Source organism: Melanerpes formicivorus, unplaced genomic scaffold (genome assembly GCF_026170545.1).
Source record: "Melanerpes formicivorus ecotype bairdi unplaced genomic scaffold, bMelFor1.0.p_v2 SCAF_62, whole genome shotgun sequence".
In the NCBI taxonomy this organism is placed as follows: Eukaryota; Metazoa; Chordata; class Aves; order Piciformes; family Picidae; genus Melanerpes; species Melanerpes formicivorus.
This window is the reverse complement of record NW_027142414.1, coordinates 2,458,834-2,480,628: the sequence shown is the minus strand read 5'-3', so window position 1 is coordinate 2,480,628 and position 21,795 is coordinate 2,458,834. Positions and strand designations below refer to the sequence as shown.

The 21,795-nt window shown below is 42.4% G+C and overlaps 1 protein-coding gene across 4 annotated transcripts in view; it reads right to left on the bottom strand.

The window, feature by feature from the left end:
• SIPA1L1 (signal induced proliferation associated 1 like 1) overlaps nt 1-19,773 on the bottom strand; it is a 239,752-nt gene extending 219,979 nt beyond the window's left edge. For 3 of the 4 annotated variants that reach the window (XM_068162144.1, XM_068162141.1, XM_068162145.1), the window contains exons 1-2: nt 17,524-17,607; nt 17,015-17,083 (exon numbers count right to left, since the gene is read on the bottom strand). The gene's annotated coding sequence lies outside the window, so the exon portion shown is untranslated. Of the gene's footprint in view, nt 1-17,014; nt 17,084-17,523; nt 17,608-19,755 lie in introns of those variants that run through there. The other variant, XM_068162142.1, reaches the window with a different exon arrangement.
• Between the last annotated feature and the right edge of the window lie 2,022 nt (nt 19,774-21,795).

Sequence of the window (21,795 nt, the reverse complement as noted above, 5' to 3'; positions counted from 1 at the left end):
CACACTGTTTTGCATAATCTGTTTGATGCCTTTAGGTATGGCCATACCATAAACAGAAATTACTGAATCAACAATCAAGCCATGGAAAGAATCCTCAGCTTGTAGAAGATGTAAACACAAGTCACTCCTGATCTAGTGCACACAAAACACTCAAAGGAACAGAAATCTCTCTCTCTAAACATTGCTGATAAGTGCCATTAAATAAAAAAAGAGGGGGGGAGTAAAAAAAGGGATGCCTCAAAATCTGTACATTAAAACAACATCTCAGAAATTAAAATAATTTAGAAAAATAATCTGAAACTATGCCATTAAATATTTTGCCAAAAGCTTCCCACCACTGTAAGCTGAGGAGATTGTTGTTACACTTTTTGACATCACAGATTCAGATGTATTCTGTGGCACCCATGACCCTACTCATGAACCTCAGCATCTCATATTCTGTAGTAAACTGTCCTATGTGATTATTATTGGGTTTAGTTTAAAAGTTAAAAAAATATGTTTAATGACAACCATCTCCCTTTTCCAAAGAAAGGTCAGAAGACTTTAAAAGATAAGACCAATTCATGTCCTGAAACATAAATAGCAGCTTATCATAAAATCAGGTCAATTACTGACAGCTTTGAATATGTAAATGCCTTCAGAAGGAGATGTGATTTCCAAGTCATGTTTAATAGTATCATAGTATCAGTCAGGGTTGGAAGGGACCACAAGGATCATCTAGTTCCAACCCCACTGCCATGGGCAGGGACACCCCACACTAGATCAGCCTGGACAGAGCCTCATCCAGCCTGGGCTTAAACAATTCCAGGGACAGGGCCTCAACCACCTCCCTGGACAACCCATTCCAGGGCTTCACCACTCTCATGGTGAAGAACTTCCTCCTCAGGCCCAGCCTGAATCTCCCTGCCTCCAGCTTCATTCCATTCCCCCTAGTCCTATCACTACCTGATATCCTGAGAAGTCCCTCCCCAGCCTTCTTGTAGGCCCCCCTTCAAATACTGAAGGCCACAATTAGGTCACCTCGGAGCCTTCTCTTCTATCTCTAATAATACAGATTCAAATAGGACATTTCCCTTTTGCTTCTCCATTTGGGCTAGCTGTGGGTTTTTTTCCTTCCTCTTTGTGGGGGGGGAGAAGGCTGAGCACTTCTCTCAAACCCACTACATATGATTCCATTAAAATCTCTCTCTCAAATGCCCCCCCCCTTTTTTTTTTCTTTTTTAAACATTCCCCAAATAAAAACATTTATGGTTTTATATCTATAAAAGAGAATTTAAGAAATAATCTGCTTCACAGCAGGACAGAGTTATTTTTTTTCCCCTTTTATGAAATTAGAAATAGGCTTTGGTTTTGGCATAACATTAAGAATGGATTATGAATAAAATGAAGATAAATGTAATGAAGATTAGTGTTCACCACATCTGAAAGCATCCTTCCATAACTTTAGACAATACTGGTTGTACAGCACATGCAAATATCAGCCGTCCTTTAATCATCCAAACACTGAACAGAAACAAATAGTTTACTTTTCAATTTTATTTATAACTAGCAATTAACTTCAAATACTTTCTCAAATATTTGTACATGCACAGTTATCAAGAAGTTGCAGAAAATTAAACACTGGTTTCACACCCATTAGCAGCAAATCACTGCACCACCACATCACCAACCATGCTAATTTTACCCAAATGATACTTAGGAACACGATCAAACTTTACACCGTGTGCCTGAACATGATACCAAATTGGTAGCTGTGGCAGAAAACTGCATCTCTAGACCAGTATAAAATCATAAATAAATCATGCTTAATGCAAATAAGTCATGCTGCTACCTGATATGGACTTTATTTTTGCCTCACTTCATGAGATGGAAATTTTATATACGACCACTATACTTTTGACTCAGTGTTTGGAGTTCTACAGCCCTGCTTACAGCATCATTGAGCCAGTGTTCTAACTTTGTAATGTTAAGATAAGTTTGGATAAGTTAATACATTCTTGGCCCACCAATTCACATCGCTTTCTGTGTTATCTTTAGCTCCTCTTTTCATCAAGAGGAAAGTTAAAAGCATTGTGTGTTCCGGCAGCTACACAGCCCAACACTCCAGTGCTGACTGATGGGTAGGAAAGGTTCAGAATTTGACAGACTACTGTCACCTGAACTGCAAAACTGTGCTTATCATGGCAGCCAAAAAAAAAGAAAAAGAAGGTATTATCCTAGAAGATGAATGAATTATTATAGTCTAGTACTGGGCCTTGCAAATAGCCAGGGCAGACAATGAAATCGGTGTACTCCTCAACTCAGTGAAAGATCTCTGCCACTCAGGGGCGATGAGAAGGAAGGCAAGAGCTTACTGAACCCAGGCTGTACATTGTATGGCAGCTGCTGAGACCAAGAGGCAGAAAGAGGTGTCTGGCACAGTTTCTGCTTCATGTGGTGACACTGGCACAGACAACCATGTTAATAAGCAGCTTGCTCAAAGACATTCCTCTCTCAGATGGATGTAAATGCTTGAGTTCTGCCTCTCTAAAAAGGAACAGGTCCCATACTGCAAGCCTACCTTGTAACAAAGCCCAAGCTTAAACAGTATCATTACAAGTCTTGCTTTACCCACAGCCTTACTGTCCAACACTCAAAAGCAATGCAAGTGCAGAAGATACAAACTTTTCTCCAAGTCAACAATCCTCCCTGTATGGTCTCCCCTACCACCTGACCAAAAAAGCACAGAACAATTACCCTCTGCATTCTTTGACAAGGTACCAAATGAACTTGCTTGGCTTCTTAAAAAGATAAGGAAGAACTTCAACAATTTTAACTGGGGAGACAAGCAAAGGCAAGAACAAAACAATCTTTCACACTCGCCATGTCACCTCCTTTGAACAAAGGCTTACAACACTTGCCCAGTAAGCATCAGGCACCCAAGAAGCCAGGAGCATTTGGTGACAGTGAATTGGTAGGACAATGAAAGGGCAGGATTCCACTTGTGGTTGCAATCTTCTGATGGATCCTCGGTGTTTACAGGAATGAACTCAGCCTTAACATATTCATACATCTCAGTAGCACACAGACAGGATTCTTCCTGAGAAAAGCTACTGCAAGAAAGCTCCTGGCAACCAATACTACATTTTTCAACACTGTTATACTTCAGAAAGGGAAGAAGAAAAGAGAAAAAGACATTTCCCTGATACAAAGTGATTTCATCTACCAACAAACACACAAAAGCTGCTCACACAATTCTAGATTAGAATAGACCAGGTTGGAAAAGACATTCGAGATCATCAAGTCCAACCTATCACCCGACACTATCTAATCTACTAAACCATGAGAAACAGGGAAAAGGAGATAAAGAAAGTACACAGGACTCTAACAATTAAGCAACCCAAATATGGAATCACTACAGGTTCTCATTACAGTTTGTCTCCTGCACTTTGTTTGTCAAGGAAGACTTGACAGAAATCTCTATAGAACAAGTAGTTACTTGAACTAACAAAGCCTGATACCTACAAAGCTTGCTCTTGTATTTGACCAGCTATATAATACATATACTCCAGCTGAAGTTTCCCTCATGCTACTGTGTTAATCACACAGCTTCTCTGGTGACTAACACGCCCATCATGCATGCTACAGGTCTTGCCACCACTGGGACTCAAACAAGTAATCCACTTTTATAAAGCCTACTGGACACAAGGTGTGCATGAGAGACTAGAACAAAAGTCACCAAATTCAAAATATTTAGGAGGTTGAGGAAAAGCACAAGTTGTCCAAAGAGAAAAGCAAACAGGCATGTTCTCACACAGAGCCCAACCACACAAGCTGGTTTCCATAGGAACCCAAAAAACTTTGAGGGCAACCTTGCCTCAAAGCGGTTATCAGAGATTCAAGGTACAGCTGTTGCAAATCTCAGCACTGGCTGCCCTGCAGCAGATACCCAAGCTGGCTCTGAGCTATAAGAACACTGCCTATACCTTTGCTAGAACTAGACAATAACTACTTTAAGAGTGGCAGTGCAAGGTACATTTGCCAACTCTCAGAGCACAGCGTCAGCACAGATGTTCTCTCAAGCAGACGGGTAGTACTTCACATCCAACTTCCAGAAATAATTCTTCCTGAACACAACTTGACAGCCCACACCAGATAGTAATATTGCTTTAAGGAATACTCTAAAACATACTTTAATGGCCTTAGATTTGACAATTTCTACACATTCCATTTACTTGTTTTGTGTGCAGGTTGTTTTATTCTTTTTGCATTTTCTATTGCTCCAGGTCAAAATACAGTAAGAATTCACCAAGGCAAGGATGCCCGAATCCAAAGCAATCTGTGCCAATACTACTTTAATTTGTAGCATGACAGCTACTATGCTGGCACCACTGATCTTCTGACCTTTGAGTTAAAACCACTGGGCTAAGACCAGAACCAGAAATGCAGCAGTCACAATGCTATCCCCAAGCTCAGTAAGCCCCTCTGAAAAGGAAAGCTGATTAGCTCATACACAGAGCTATGTCACTGGTATTAAATGCTATCCTGATGCAAACTACAAACTCAGCATGGTGTTGCATTGTGCCATGTAGGCACTATGAGCTAAAGCTGAAATAGTAAGTCCAGGGCAGAGGTTTGAGCACTAATCCATAACTGGCATGGTTTTGTTTAAGTTTACTACCAAACACTGAAGACCACCCCATGAGGCTAGGAACCGTTCCCAGAAAGCGGCAGGGGTTTGAGCCATGCAGAGCCACTCCTCAGAGCAGAAAGTGGACTGCAGAAAAATGAGTTGTATGCACTAGATTGTCCTCAGAGCTGGCTCAAGAATCTTCAGTGCAGCATTACAGTAGTTATGAATACATTTGTCCTTTGCAAGATGAAATCTAAAGCCCAAGGCAGCTTTTGTTCTGAATACTATTACAGATTTCACACGTGCGTTAAAATGACTCGCTCAAGGGCATCTGCATTTCCGTATTTCACAAAGTCAATGAGGTAAACTAATGAATGAATACAAGGCACTGATGTTACAGTAATGTCACATCAAAACACAATCTCATTAGTACCCCTAAGTGAGTGAAGTAGAGTGCACTCAGTGCAGAGCAGCAGAATTAGCACGCAGCTATGCTGCGCCACATTAGCTATGTAGATGATTTTGTATTTTGCCTAAAATGTCAGATTAGGGCTCTGGCCCTCTGCAATCCATGAAAGCACGGGCACAAGTATCAAACATTTGCCTAATGCTAATTATCCTGCTTGGTTCACTTTCCATATTTAATTTTTTTTTAAATAAAAATCAGGTATCATTATCTAAAACTGAGATTAGGAATGCAAAGAAATGAAACTTCATCCCAAAAGTAATGGTTTCTGCCACCAGCAGAAACAATTTACAGAACATTCCCACACATACACCTTGTTTCCAAGGAGCCTTTCAAACACTGAATAAGAAGAAATTATCTTAATTCTACCAGAAGCAGCAGCCTGCTCCTCACATGAAATCATAAGATTAGAGCAACTGGGTTTTGTTCACAAGGCCTCAAGAAGATCTTGCTCTCAAAGCTAGATACTGCCACTAAAAGGGTCTCTCCTCCTGCAGCCACATATCTGACCATCTCATGCCTCAGAGAGAAGAGGTGACCGAGACCAGATGATCTGCTCCCAGGGGACAGTGTAAGCCCTTCTCAAGTGCCTTTCTGGGGAAAAGTCAAGCAACTTTTCAGTACAGATATTCAATGAGTTAAAGGCAACAGCTCAATTCACCAGGAGTTTTATATTCCATACATTTATCTTAATGGCATCCAGCCCTTAACCATTAGCATGGTTACAAATTAAACAGAAGTGATACTTCAATAGTACCCTCAATCTTCATTTCCAATTTTGAACACTGGGATAACACAACACATTGCTTCACGACCCAGGCTGCTGCTATTCGAGTCACTAAACTTACCTGAAGTTTCCACACATTTAAAAAGCTTTTGGCATCTCAATTAAGCACTGAGGTGATAACAAAAAGAGTTACAGCAAGCAAGATAGCTACTGCTATCAACAAGTCAGAAACTCAGAGCAAATAGAACAATCACTCAGCACTAACAGCAGTTAGCACTGATCACCCAGTGTCAGGGAAGATCATGGAGCAGATCATCTCAAGTGTCATTATGCAGCAGGTGTAGGGCAACCAGGTGATCAGACCCAGTGAACATGGGTTCATGAAGGGCAAGTTCTGCTTGACAAGACTGATCTCCTTCTATGAAAAGGTGACCCACTTAGTGGATAAGGAATAAAATTGTCTGGATAGCCAGGCCCAAAGAGTGGTGGTGAGCAGAGTGAAAACCAGTTGGCATCTGGCTGTCACTAAATTGGGTAGGAGTGTTGATCTGTTTGAGGGTGTGATGGCTCTGTAACAGGACCTAAACAGGCCAAACTGCCAGGTGCTGCACTTGAGTCACAATAACCCCATGCCATGCTACATGCTTGGGGCAGAGTGGCTAGAAAGCTGTCCAGGGAAAAAGGACCTGGGAGTGCTGGTAGACAGCCAGCTGAACATTAGCCAGTGTCTGTCCCAGTGGTCAAGAAGCCAAGAATATCCTGGCATATACCAGAAACAGCATGGCAATTGTCTTCCTGTTCTGGTAAGGTTATACCTTGAATACTGTGTTGTTTTGGGCCTCTCATCACAAGAAGGGTAGTGAGGTAGGTGTGGGAGAATGCCTAGAGAAGGGTGATGAAACTGGTGAACAAGTCTTATGAGAAGCAGCTGAGGGAACCAGGCTTGTTTAGCCTGGAAGAGGCTGATGATATCATGTTTCTCTAAAACTACCTGAAAGGAGGCTACACTGAGGTGGATGTTGGTCACTTCTCCCTAACAACTAGTGACAGAATGATAGGAAAAAGGCCTCAAACAACACCAGGGGACTTCTGACTGGATATTGGGAAAAATTCCTTTACTAAAAGAATGGTCAGGCATTGGAACAGGTTGCCCGGGGAGGTGGTGAAGTCAGTGTCCCTGGAAGCATCAGGTCAACAGTCGGACTCAGTGCTCTTAGAGGTGCTTTCCAACCAAAATGACTACACAATTCTATGGTTCTAAGGTTAAAAATAAAAGAACTGCCACCTTTAGAAAGATGATTTTTCTACCTGTCAAAACTGCTTTGAACCCATAACATGGAAAGATTGTTGGACCTGCTTTATCAGCAATAAGAAGATGGTGTAATGCAGAAACCAACCACTATTTAAAGGTATTTTGCATTATACTATGCATACAATTACTTAATTTTCAAAATGACTTTACCTCCAAGAACATAACACCCACATACTGTTGCAAAGCCAAGAGGTTTTATTGCCACCTGTAAAATGTTACTGAAATACAGCAGCACTGTTCCACAAGCCCTTTGTGAATATGAAAGGCCACATGATCAGGTACTTTGTGTATGCTATCCTCACACAAGTGCTCTCTTACAAGCAATAAAGTTTGAATTTGTAGCTGTTATCAAGTAAGAACTAATTCCAGCCATGTTTTCTGACAATACCTGGGGGAGGAAAAAAGCCAGTCATTCTGGAGGAACACAGGATAGAATCAATAAGGTTGGAAAAGACCTCAAAGATCATTAAGTCCAACCTGCCACCACAGACCTCATGACTACTAAACCAGGGCTTCAAGTGCCATGTCCAATCCCCTCTTGAACACATCCAGGGATGGTGACTCCACCACCTCCCTGGGCAGCACATTCCAACGGCTAACAACTCTCAGTGAAGAACTTTCTCCTCACCTTGAGCCTAAACTTCCCCTGGTGCAGCTTGAGACTGTGTCCTCTTGTTCTGGTGCTGATTGCCTGGGATACAAAACTTTAAAGATAAAGCTAAATGCTTACAGAGTTGTGCTGATTCTTCTCCCACCTCAAATAGTTCAATTATTCTCTCACTTTTAAAGCTAGAAAATCAGACATCTATGGACCTTTCATTTCTGAATTATAACACTCAGGAAAAAGAGGCAGAGAAAAGGAAAAGCAGAAGCTATTATTCACTTGTTCATACAGTTTCTGCTTAAATATTTAAATACTTTTTTAAAGTTGTTTTTTCAGTACTGCTACCTACCAATAAGTATCAGTTATGCTTACTCTGGATGCTTTAATGCCATGTCAAATGAAAGATCTTTAGTGGAACAGTAAGTGTCAAGTCCTCCCTCAACATTAGAGCAAAAACTGACAACTGTAAGGCAAATAACACTATAATCATTCACAATTCCTCCTCATCCAACTTTTTCCTGTCTAAATAGTCAACAATCTAGCAATTCTTGTTACCATCTCCAGCTTCTCTAATATTCACAACACTACCTTCCAGTATGTTCCACACAGGTGATCAAAGCGCTACTTTAAGTCTTTTTAAATCCACTACTTTAATTTCATCAATTAGTTCTTCAAGTCTGCCCCTTGTTAATTCTAATTTTTCTATTGCACATGAAATCCTCATTTTGTCTTTAAGTCATCTACAAATTCTTTCAACTGCTCCTTAACTTCTGTCCTTACACAAATTTGCGAGGCCTGTCTTGTTCAGCCCTAAGTCACTTAATCCCCTGCCTCAAGAACCTGAAGAAACCTGCCATCTAAGTCAGACTGTATCATACTCAGAAATATTTGCCAAGTACTATAAATTGCTTTGGGGTTTTTTGTTTTGTAGGTTTACAAGACGAACAGCAGCAAGATCTCTCCCCTCCCTAGAACTTCAGATGTTTTCAGTATCTGGACATTGTGTACTTTTACAAGAAGAGATGTTTACCTTGCATATGATTATTTTTCATGTAGCCAGCTCTGCACAACTGCTAGGTTTTTCTGCACTAAACTGACTGTTGCCCCTGCCCCTATTTTCAGAAGGCATGGATTATTTCTCTTAGTTAAAGAGCACATTCACAACATTTATGCTCAAGCCCTTGGCAAGCATAAAGCTGCTGGCAGTTTGAGGTAAGTCATTACACTTAAGATTCAAGAGCAAAAAGATACTTCAACTATGCAAAAATGGAAAGCCTCAGTTCAGCTGCTCAGGTATGTAAGCACTGACTTACATAGCCCCCAAAATAAAGATATTTAATCATGCCAGCAATCAGCAGGTAATGACTAACTTCTGTTAAAATAAGTGCCATGAGCAGTCTTCCCAACGCTCACTTAATGCTTCTTATCCTACCTTTGTTTTACTGGAGACCTGCTTTAAATGACCAACAAATTTGAAAGTCTTGACTGCATCAACATTACAAGTGATCACATCTGGAATACACAGCACTCTGCTGTGTGTCTAATGCAGTTGTTTGGAGACAGAATAACCTCTTGTGTTCTCAAATGTTATTTAGTTTATTAACCTTAATTTATTTTTTTGGCTGAAAAGTACAAGACTGGAAAAAAAAGAAAGTCCTGACAGTTTTAATAAATGATAAAAAAACACCCTACATAGCTCTGCAGATCTTCTGACTTTGCCTACACAGGGTGTCAGCTGTATAACCAGGCAAGAATTAATGTATGGCTCTTGAATTATTCCAGAGCTTATCTCACAGTTCCAACAGCAGAGTGGGAGTGTCTGTGAAAAGCAGTACTCCAGAGTACCAGACCTTTTCTTTCACTGCACAGACATGCCCTGAAAACCCACAGAACTAAAAATTCTATAAGGGTCTTTTCAATTTCAAATGAATGGCATGGTTTAAGGTGGCATTAGCATTTTCCCTTTGTTTATCTTACAAAGGCAGCCTAGCAAAGATTCTCCTACCATCTCTCTGTATGGCAATGCAATAAACACTAGATTTGAGACACCACGGGAATTTCCAGAGTTCTGTCAAGTACCAGCCTATGACTACCCTGGCAAGATACTGCTTAAGTCAACAGTGGGGAAGGTTAAAAAACCCCTGACTTACTTTCAGCACTGCTTTCTTCAAAGACTGCAGAGGAAAGGCAAAAGAAAGGCAAAAGTGAAGAAAGGAAAAATATGCAAGGAAAGGACAATTTAACTAAAGAACTATGTGAATAGCTTTTACATAAGTATCTCCCTTTTCTCACTTCTAAATGTTTGCTTTAGCAAAAGCTGGGGGAAAGCATCAGGTTTCATTCTTTTTCTGGCTGCTGTATAATCAATACAGTGCAGTCTATTGAACTACTTTATTATGATTCATGCAACAAGCTGTTAAATACATTTGCAAAGTAGAAGATCGGTGCCAGCATCATGTCATTCATAAAGACATGTTTATTTTCAAGGCATGAGAATGTTAAACCATAACTTTCTTCTGCACAATTGTGCAGGCCTTCTGCATCAACTGAAAGCATAAAGGCTGAAATTGGATTTTCTGATTTGAAAAGACAACAGTGACAGAAATCACTAACTGCATCCTGCAGAAGCAGAGAAGGCCCTTTAAGATTTACATGGTGAGGTCTAGCATTGCCCTCCATTTGATACATGCCAGGATATTCCCAAAACAAAGACTTTTGACTTCTAAAACACTATTTTTTTTAAAAAATCATATTAATGATTCAGAAAGGGAAGCTCTTGTCCACAAAACCAAAAAGAACTTTAAATAGTTCAGAGATAAGAACTGTAATGATGTTCATGTAACAGTAACATATCCAAGCCTGCAGTTTGAGTTTCATCACCCATTGTCTCTCTTTGTTTTGCCTTTTTTTTTTTTTTAAGAAGTCATGTTGCACTTCAGAAATGCAAAAAGAACAAAAAGTCAGATTTTGGCCATGGTTTCTTCAGCAAGGGCAAATTTGTGCTCTGGCCCTGCCAACATACAAAAGTTTGAGATGTCTGTGTTTCCTCTGGTGTCAGTCACGTGAAGGAAAATAAGAAATAAATACCCTCCTTTCTTGTCTGCCCTCAGATAAAGGAAATTGGGTTTCCTGTTCCAGGTTTGCAACCTGAGAGCCAGCACTAGGAAGCCACAGTGAACTGTTACCCCAGTGCAAGACATGAAATGGGCTGAATAACCAAAAATAAACAAATAAAAGATTGCTACCAGGATGGCCATGACTTCTGGAAGTTGTTTAAAATGTATCTAGATCAGTATTTCAGGCAGCAGTGCCCATAGTCCAGAGCGGTTTAACCCGGGAGTTAAACTTTCCAGCTCCACCTGAGCAGGGCTGACTTAGAGATTGCACCAAGTTGCTCATAGCTTTGTCCTGTCAAGTTTTAAAGGTCTCAAAGGATGGAGATTCACCAGTCACTCTGAGGTGGTCTGTTCAATGCTTAACCACCCTCATAATGATTTATTACATTTTTTAAATTGTTTTGGTGTCCATAAACTCACTCTCTCCTAGAAGAAATTAAGCTAAAAATCTTTTCACGTAAAGTCACTAAACGCAGCCCAACCCTTAACGGTTGTAATGGTCCAAAACCACATCTGTGTTGGGGACATCCAGTTTAGGAGGCCAGACTGAATTCTATCTGAAGTAAAATTACTGTGCTGATCTGGGACACTCACCCCCCTCACCTTCAGCCAGTGATCCACATCTACTCTGCCGAATTTGCTACTGCAAGACCGAGTGACAAAGCCACACACAGAGATAGCCATTGTGAAATGAGATGAAGCAGCACTCTCTGAACCAAAAAGAAAGGGGATAAAAAAAAGTTATAAGCCAAAAATTTATAATCTCTCTTGTAAAACACCTATCTGCACCAAATACTTCATATGACAGTCTGAACTACAGTTATGATTTTGAGCAAGCACAAAGAAAAACCAGTAAATGTAAAGCCAAAATAAACCAACCAGGTAATATTAAAATACAATTTCAATTCTTTTAAAGAGTCCCAAGAACAATGTAAAAACATTCTTAGGGCTAGGTAATTTTTGGTAAAAATCAATAAATGTATGTGTTTAAAAATGTGTATTTCTTCTCCAGAGAGGGCTGTGTGTATTGCCACCAACAAGAAAACCCAAGACATCCATCAGAGCTGCTGACATGACCAACTGTTAAGCAGAAAACTGCTACATCAGCAGTTGTGTTAGAGATATCTGCCACTGTTAACACTTCTGTATTACTCCTATTTCACATCACACTGGCATACAATAAGCTTATCATTTGAATTCAAAGGTCAAAAGACAATTGATTTCACTGATAGTGATGTAAAATGCATTGTGATTCAAGAAATTCAGAGAGCAGAGTCACGCTACAAGAGCCCCTGGAATCTCACCATGGGCTGCACAGTCAGGCAGCAAGGCAGGTTACAGAGCAAGGCAAGATGTTTGACAATCTTCCCCACCCAGAAAGGCAAGCACTAAACTTCACAAAATAGCACCAGGCAAGTACATTTAACATAACTGAGTCTCCTAAGCAGACTCAGACAACTTTTCCTTAAGTTATGCCCAACTTCTGATCCATTCTTTCTAGCCACCTGTAATATGAGCTTCCTTTCTGCTGATTTTGGCTAGTTGAGATTTTTAATCCATTATAACATCATTAATGAGGAAAAATAAGATATATTTCAGGATTAACCCAAAATGCTTTCACTATGATAAAAGTCCTCATCAATATTCAAGTTCAACATCAGCATGTTTCACAGCTGCAGTAAAAACCAGTCTCTCCAATGTCTAAATGTGCATTTTGAGGTTATCTCAGAAGGTAAACAAACCACAACAAAAAGGCAAACACCACCAAAAAGGCTTGGAGCACTGAAGGTATCGTAAGGGATCACGAAGAACAATCCAACTTTAAGACAACTACATGCAATGTGCCAGTGGTTTACATTTTGACAACTCATGAAATAAAACTTGGTCTTCAAAAAGCATCCATCTGAAGAAATCACTATTCCCATTCTACAGAGCCCAAGGCCAAAAGCAAGAGTATTAAAGCAGTGTCACTTGGGCCTAAACATGAACCACTACTCCCAGTAACACATCTTTCTTCTGTGTTATCTTTTCAAATGACTCACATTCAGGAAGGTTTTTTTGCAGCAACTTGATCTCTCTTCAAAACAGACATGCAACCACTGTGTAGGGAATAGAAGCTACCACTATGGCACTGCAGCATCTGACACAAGACTAAGTAGTATGAAGAGATGAAGCCACAATGAATTTAGATCCTACTAATCAAACACAGGTTTGCAAGAGAGGATCCACTTAGAGACTCAGAGCTTGGAAACAACACTGACAAGTGCTTGGTTAGTGATCATACAATTTGCCAGCTATTGAGATTATGAAAAGTGTTCTGTCACCACATTCAAATGAATTGTTCTTTGAAACACGCCTCCATAAAGAAAACAAAGGCTTGTAAATGCTTAGTCTCACTTAACGCTTCACATAAAAGACATGCGGCAGAATCTACATCCAACAAACCCATCCAGCAAACTGGTGCCACAGAATTCAAAATTAAAGAGACTGAGACAATGGCATCATTTAACTTTATGTATGATTCCATGCAGAGACAGACATCTAAAACCATTCTTTCCTGCTGATTCATGTTCAGAAACACAGTTACATAACCAAACAAGCCTAGTGTCTCTGCAACTCCTAGAGGGTTTCCCAAAGTTTGGACTGTGAAGCTACTAACAAAGCTAACCCCAAGACTGCTACAGACTGTTAGTCCTGTAGTCAAAACCACAAAATGATTGTCACTCAGCCTCACCAATGGCCACATTCTGTAGGTTTACAAGTGTACCTTCATTGCTGCTAAGATTCTGCTCCCAGAAAACAAGTGACCATCTCACATTAAATAGGGAACATTGCAACTCTCAAGACCCATAAAATGCCACTTGATAAACCTCCAACTTGAGAGTCCAATTCCAATGTTAAATTGAACTCAGAGAAATCTAAAGCTTAGGCTATTTCAAAGATGCTAGAGGGATATACCTGAAATAAAGTCACTGAAGCGATCCCTCCCCAGAAACAAAAATTCAGAACACTATAAACTTTTTCCCCTGCCCCCACTCACAGCAGGGCAATTAACGTGATTAATTTCACCTGCCAGATCAACGGAAGCCTCACCTTGCAGTTTAGAATATACATACTTAACACTGATAAGACAAATAAGCAACTGCACTCACTGTTGATGCGTTTGTCATAACTTATTAACAAGAAAGAATGGATCTCAGAATAAATGAATAAAATCAAACCCTAGGAGTCTGATAATGAAGTTCACAGAGCAAGGATATAAAAATACATTAAAAGATAATTAAATCATGCCTTATTGACTTTTTAAATATTTAAATTAAAGAGCTGCTGAGGAATAAAAGAAATCTGCCTGAAGCTAAGAGAGCTGAGGAAACAACAGATCAAGACTGCCAACTAGCCAACACCTAAGGTCAGTGAGAATAAATTTAAACCTCTGAAAATGTCAGCATTAGGGAAACTAACTTGTGTGACTGAAATTTTGATGAAGGCAAAAGCTCTGTTTCCTTGCCCCAGCAGGGCATCCAGGATTTCTGACAAGTAGCAGTAAGAACTCAATAGCACGCCACAACTCTCTTGCTGATGGGATTAAACCACTGATACAGAGAAAACTGTTTCTTTTTCTTCTCTACAATGGACATGCCACAGGACAAAACAGAGAGGAGAATGGCAAAGGAATTCAACTGGGCCTCAAACCTTCCTCTTAATAGCCTACCTCTCATTTTCCCCAATGTATTTCCAAAGTTATTCTCCTTAACTTGAAGGGCATGACCTTACTAAAATTCAAAACAGCTAGCAGGAATAGTTTATGTTCTTATGTTTTGTTATCCTGCCTTGGAAATAAAAAAAACATGTTCACACTAGCAAAATTCATAATTGTCAAATAAACATTTAAAAGCATATTATTTGAGACATTTACCATACTGAGAGGATAAAAAGAGCTACAAAAGAACAAAATGCTCTCAAGGCAGCAGCAGGTTTCTTACAAGCACGACATTAAAAAACTCAAAGCTCCCTGAAAACCAGGATGGGGGTGGAGGGGTGGGCAGGCAGAGATCACATTTGGACATGTTTTTTTTTTAAACAACAGCTATCCAAAAGTTAATCCCAAACCGTACAGCAATGTTTAGAATAAACACCAGAGGGGGAAAAAAGCTCTTCAAACCAGAACAAACTATGTATGCGTGAAGCGATAATCACACCTTTTGCTGAAGGAAAAACAGATTATGAATTACACGTCCCCATACTAAGGTTTTTTCCTGACTGCAGCTCCACCCTTCCACGGTTCTGTGGCAATGCCTACCTCTCCAACTTGCTAGCCAGCCTTTTTAGTCAAGCAATTTTGCAGCCCTACAACAGTCAGAGCCAACATCCCATTTTGCTTCTGACTTCATGATCTAAGAGGTTCTACAAACCACAACTGAAAGTTAAGTATGCCTACGCCAAGCAGCAGCGTTAAAACTAAGCACTTTAGTAGCATCAGCAATACCTGAATACACTGTTGAGCAACTAAGTGCACATCCTTTAATCAAGTGGCCATAAATACTTAACATGGGGGGGGGAAGTACTCTCTGTCCCTGGTTACCCATCAATAAAGAGGAGGCACAGCATTTATGTAAAACAGTCATGAAACTTTTCAGCTTTACATGAATAGAACATGTGGGTTTAATAACTAAAGAAAAAAACAATAATCTGAAGTTCCCACACCGTTTCTGGACTAATAAATGGCACAGCATCCGATGGCCCAAGCCATAAAAGCCTTGAAAGTGAAACAATTTCCCGATCTCCCTCCGTGATTACAACTGCCGCAAACTTCCACCTTGGTACTTTTACCTGTCTCCACCACCATTCCAGGAGCAAGGAAAGGTAGCCCAGCAATATCTTCCAAGTAAATAACCCAACTCTCCACCAGAGAAAACTCAGATGCTTGTTACCCAGTCAATACTTGCACAGACAACAGGCAAAGACTGTCGAGAGGAAGAGGTAATTAAGACTGTTTCCCCTTTAACAAAATGGGGTTATGCCTCAAACTAAACTAACGCTTCATTCCCACAGTTAACGGGGTGAAAAAAACAATATCCCTCAATCAAAATTCCATCCTGAAAGGACTGCTTTCTAAAGAAAACACCAATCTTGGTTCATCCGTACAGATCTGGAACCTAATGAAATCTGACACCTTTACTCTGAAAACAAATTTGCATTGTATTAGCAGCTAAGGCTCCCTGCTCACGGATGCACTTCATTCAACATGCAGGAACGGATTCATTACAGCAGCATCACTACATTTTTTTTTAAAGCGATTTTGCAGGCACAATTTTTTAAGAGCCATTTTATAAGCAGTAGTATTCAAAACTGCCTCTGTATTCTTCTTTGGTTAAAAAATTGCCTCCTCCACCTAAAACATACAGATGCTGTGGCCAAGGTTATACAAGGAGATCTTCATTAAGTTGAGCAATTCCCATTCTGTATCGCTGCTTTACCAGACACGAATGCATGAAGTCCTCATTAAACAAACTGAAACTGCATCACAGTTATCCAGTCCAAATAATAGCGACTTTTAAATACAGCATGAGAAGACCAACACGAAGGCTTCATACAATATAAAATGGGGAAAGAGCAAACTCAGCTGAGGAAGGTTATCCCCTTCTCTTCCACCCTTCCTTGCTTCTCCACCAACATCTCCTCGTCCCTCCCAGTCAGAACCAGTTTAAGTCATTCCCTGTTTTTCCACTTTTCCAAGCTCCCGGTGAAGAAGTCAACAACCCGCAAATATTTTGTTCCTCCACCCCCTCTCTCATGAGCTTTTAGAACATCCCCACCGGCACTGCCTCCAAATTACCTAATTGTTATCATTATTGTGGTCTCAGCATCGGCTCGCAACACAACCAGCACGACTACACCCTCGCCGGCTATAAAAAGTAAAGAGGGGGGTGGGAAAAAAAAAAAAAAAAAAAAAAAGACTGAAGTGCAACTTACGACGCCGAACCAGGGCAAGTTATTTGCCGAGACCCGGACGCGAGCGGCGTGCCGCTCCCGAGCCCGCAGGGCAGGGCGCCCCCGCCGCAGGCCGCTCTCAGCCGCTGCCGCCTCCGCGGGGGCCGGGCAGCGCGGAAAGCCTCCGCCGCGAAGCGGCACTGCACGGCACGGCGCGGAGCAAAGGGGTCCGCCGCCACCACTCACCGCCGCTTCCGTCCGTCTGCCCTCCCGCCGGGGCGCCGGCTGCGCTGCTCCCGCTCAGGGCTGTCTTTCCTAAGAAAAAGACAAAATTCCGGAAAATAGCACCTGGCTCGTGCTGGCTGCGGGGGCAGCCGCGACCGACCCACTCCCGGCCCGGGGCTGCCGGCAAGGCGGGGGGCCGCCCGGGGGCCGCCCACGGGGAGCGACCCGGCGAGCTCCCACCACCTCGGGGTTGCACGGGGCGGACGTCCCCCGCCCGGCGGAGGAGTGGAGGCAGCGAGAGATGCGGCGGCGAGGGGCTCTGCAAACCACTTTCGCCCTCGCCCCCGCTAACTCTGAGGAGGCGGCGGCTGTCGGGCAGGGGGCCGCGCAGCCCCGGGGCTAGGCGCCGCTCCCCTCACGCACACCCCCCGGGTCAGCGGCACGGCGGCTCCCCGCGCGCGGCTCCGCAGCAGGAAGGAGGGGGCCGGCGCACAGCCCGCCCCGGCTCGGCGCTCCCGCTCGCAACTCACCCAACAAAGTTGCCGCGGCAGCTGCCGACGGCTCGGCTTGGCTAAGCTCTGCGCGGCGCTCCCCGCCCGCACCCGGGATGAGCTCACCCCGCCGCCCGCTCCGCCCGCCGCAGCTCTCGCGAGAGGGGCTGCCCCACCGCCCACCCGCGCTCCCGAGCGCGTTCCTATAGCAACGGCCAAGCGCCGAGCCTGGGGCCTAGCGCGCGGCAGAGGCCTGCCCCGTGCTCGCTCCCCGCCAGCCGCCCTCCCACGCGCCGCGGCCGGGTGAGTCCTCTCTGTCTCTCCTGCGGGAAGCGACTTTGGAGGCGGTACGGAAGCTGCTCTGTGGTGCGCGTCTGCCCCCCGGGGGCCAGGGAGGATGCGCTCGGGGAGACCTACACCGGCTCTAGGAGGCCCGGGGCCGGGGGCAGGGCATAAAGCCAAGGTCACTGTAACAGCCACCTCTGTGTGTAGGGTTGGTATGCCCCCTTGGGGCATAGCCGATGTACTTTAGTGTCGCACCTCTGAACTTTTTGCATTAAAATGTTCTTTTATATTCTGTGTTTGCTTTGTTTTGATCGTTCCATCACATTCCAACCTCCTGGAAACCTGTGCAAAGAAGGTCACTAGTTGCTGACAGACAAAACCTCCTGGTACTAAACAGATTATACGTATATTGAACTCTTACTACCAGTCAAATGAAATTGAATTCTCTCTCTTGCCATCCACCATGGATAACAAACTAACAACACTGAACAAATGAGCACACATCAACATCACCCCTTGTTTTGCAGGAACAAATGGGCCCAATTTTGAACAACATCAGCTGTGAGTAAAACCCATTCTGGATACTCTGCTGGCTGTCATTATTGTCCTTGGCTTGAGAGAATATTGACAATCTCAGTTAAATCAATGTAAGTGAAGCTTTCCCTGAGCTGTCTCTGAAATTAGGGCACTCCGGCAAACATCTCCAGTTTGAACTGGCGATGTTCCAGCAGTGTGCAGCAGGGTGATAGCTACAGCAACTGAGCCGTGGTGAACAGCTGCTCTGGTGCTGAGATGTCGGTGTCACCCCACATTTGATTTCCAGGAAAAACCACCAAGACTTAGGTATGGATCCAAATGTCTTTCTGTTGTCTGAAGATGTTCCTAATGGATCTCCAGTATTGATATTTAAATACTGCCGTGTTCAGCACTGTAAAAATGCCTGCTTTGGCTTCTAGGGAGCAATGATTCTCTTATGAGTTCCCCAGCTTGAGGTCATGACTCCTGCAGGTGTTACAGGGTCAATAAAACACTCCCTACTTTGCTGAGTAGAAGGAGCATTCTGGATGGATAAAGAACTAGTCCCAGTGCTGCTCTGGCAGATTAAAGAAAGAGAAAAAAAGAGGGAGAGAACTGGCAATCCAGACAAACAATGGGAACATTTTCCGTATTTAAATGCAGTTATCTTCTATCACCCGCTGAAAAAGCTAAGTGTACTTTACACGAGTGAAAAGTTTTTTTCTTGGCAGCTGTAGCCCCACCCTTACAAAGGGAAGTCCAAACAGACTTGCAGTTTTCAGGTTTATAGCCACGCAGTAATGCTGGATATGACTGCAGCATTGGGAACCGTGGTGTGCAATTACTGAATTTGTCTTCAGACAATGGCTTGCAAGCTCTTTAATGAGGTTAAGAGGCTAGCACATTCCCAAACTGTTTCTATGATCTTCCTTCACACACTGCTGATGTCTCAGATCGTAAGACATGGGAGATACTCACAAGGGTCACATAGAGCAGGAGAGGCTCTGACACTAAGCACTATCTGAGCCTACACGCTCTCTGAGGTGAGGCCACAGAGGAGGCACACACCCTCGGCTGCATTCCAGCTCTCTAGTTGGTTCCTGCTCCTGGGCCCCTGCAGCCTCCCCCGAATCCCAGGTCTAAGAGGTTTGACATCTGGTATCCTGGAGTGGGGGCTGCAGGTGTGAGGCATGGCTGAGCTGCTTTTCTCACCACATTCTCCCCATGACTGGCATCTAAAGCTGCAGGTAGGCAGGCAGGAGGACTCAGAATCAATGCATGTTTGCGGAACTACAAACATTTTTGTGCCTTTATAATTAAGCAATAATCAACTAAGTTGCGGGGGGGGGAGGAGGAAGGGGAGATGGGTGTGAATTTAGATTTTTATACCTCCTGCCTATATAAGAAAGTCATCAGAAGAGCTGATCTAGAATAAGAGGGATAAATGAGGTTTCATTCTAAAATACTTACCTTTCCTCAGAAAGGCACCCTTTATTCCAGGACAAAAGAGCTCTCTTGCCTTTGGCAGAGTGCTCACACACACGACCCCCTCTTCTGCCATTAATTTGCTATGGTACTGTAGGCAAGTCGCTTCCTTTCTGTTTTAATATCTCCTTTAAACAGAAAGAGAAAATGATACAGTTATTTACCTCAGAGGAGTGAGGTGAGAGTAAATTAATTAACATTTGTGTTGCTCTCTGAAGGCTTGGCTTTTTGAAAGGCTACGTAGGTAGCAGGACTGTTTCTGATTGGGGATGGCCGGGGCTACTGGAAGCACAGGAAAATTTGCCTGAGAATCTGAACTACCCTGAAAAAGAGTGTGTAATTTATTCATTACCAAACAATGAACGTGTGAAAGCTTGTGTATAGCTCAGCCTCAAGACTTGCATATACAATGCTCTGGGGGGACAAAAAAAAAACCAACAACCCACAAAAAAAAGTATCTCACAGACATGATTTGCTAAAGGCCAAGGTCAGTGAGTTTCAGGATATGAGAAAGATCCATCTTCTCATTCATGATCTCAGGAAGTCAGTGTAAGTGAGGAAGGTTTTAGGGTCTTAGAGTATTTTCTAGCATTATTGGCTTGAGGCTTTTAGAGGATTGTCTTTAATACAGATTCCATTCAATTGGTAGGGGAAATCACTAATTTGGCATAAAGTATTTGAAGTTATTAACACTCAAGAAGAGAAATACACACTGGTTAGAAGTGGTAACTCTCAAGAAGAGAAATACACACTGGTTAGAAGTGGGGGGGAAATATTTTTTGGATAAATGCAAAGATATGTTTCTGACTTTTGTGTATTTAACTTACTAGAAATATTGAAGAGTTTCTCTCAAAAAAGAATGTGAAAAGGAAGAAAGGATGCAGAAGCATTTGCAACAAAAGAGCAGCATGGAAGAAAGTGGGTAGATGAGCCTGAAAGCTGGTGCAAAGGGATTGTCAAGTAGGAAGTACAAAATGAAATGATCGGTGTCAAGTCTGAGAGGCCAGACTTGTGACCTCTCAGCTGTACATGGGCTCACAGAGGTCCCCATCCGCATGGCAGTTTCCTCCTGCCAAGCCTTCTTTGCAGTCAGTAGGCTCTTTCTCATGATTTGCAAGGATCTGCATTATTCTTTTGCATTTCAATGGACTATCAGACCATTGGAATATAGGGAAGAGGCCCAGAAACTGTATTAATGGGAGCTGTTTAGTACCTGGATGGCTATATAACCCTCAGAAAAGACACTCAGGACATGTCCCAAGTCTGCATTTACAGAGACACCAATGCATGTAGACATTAACTTTATGAATCAAGAAGGCATTTCAGTAGCAAAAGCACAGTTAATAACCTTGACTAATGTCAAAAAGAAACCCACATTTTATTTGGATGCACACAACAATACTTGAGAATAATATTTTGGTGTTCCCTTTTGGTTTTAATTCAGTACCTGGAACAAGGACATATCTGGTTAGACTAATTCAGCATAAAGTGTCAAGTAGTCATAGTACTACAAGCTTAGGAGAAAGTGCAAAAAAAAGAGAAGGAAAACCAGAAATGTTCCTTGTCTGACAAGAATGTAATGCAGAAGGGATGCTTGTCGAGAGAAGGTTCTTTTGTTTCAGACTTTAAAGCAATGTGATACAATGTCAGTCAACAAATCATACTATTCCAGTACTTAAAACCAACAATTCCAAAGTGCTTTTCTAGACTGTATTTAACACAAAACTCCCCTCCCTATGCATTAAAAAGCCAAAGACTCAAAAGTAATAAATGCCAAATCCCATCTGCTTATACCTTCATTTCAGGTTTCTTGGGCACGCACACTCTATAATAAAATTGCAGTTACATGATTATGCAACTTTCTCCACAGCTTGTCTGAATCCTGGGGAATCAGTACACAGCTCCACACCTTCCTTTCTGCATACCATTGTCCACTAGCTATGAAGAGAGGCAGATGGCATTGCCAACTAGGTTGATCTGGAGCATTCATCATCACACCTTTCACAAACAGCAACAGATGCATTT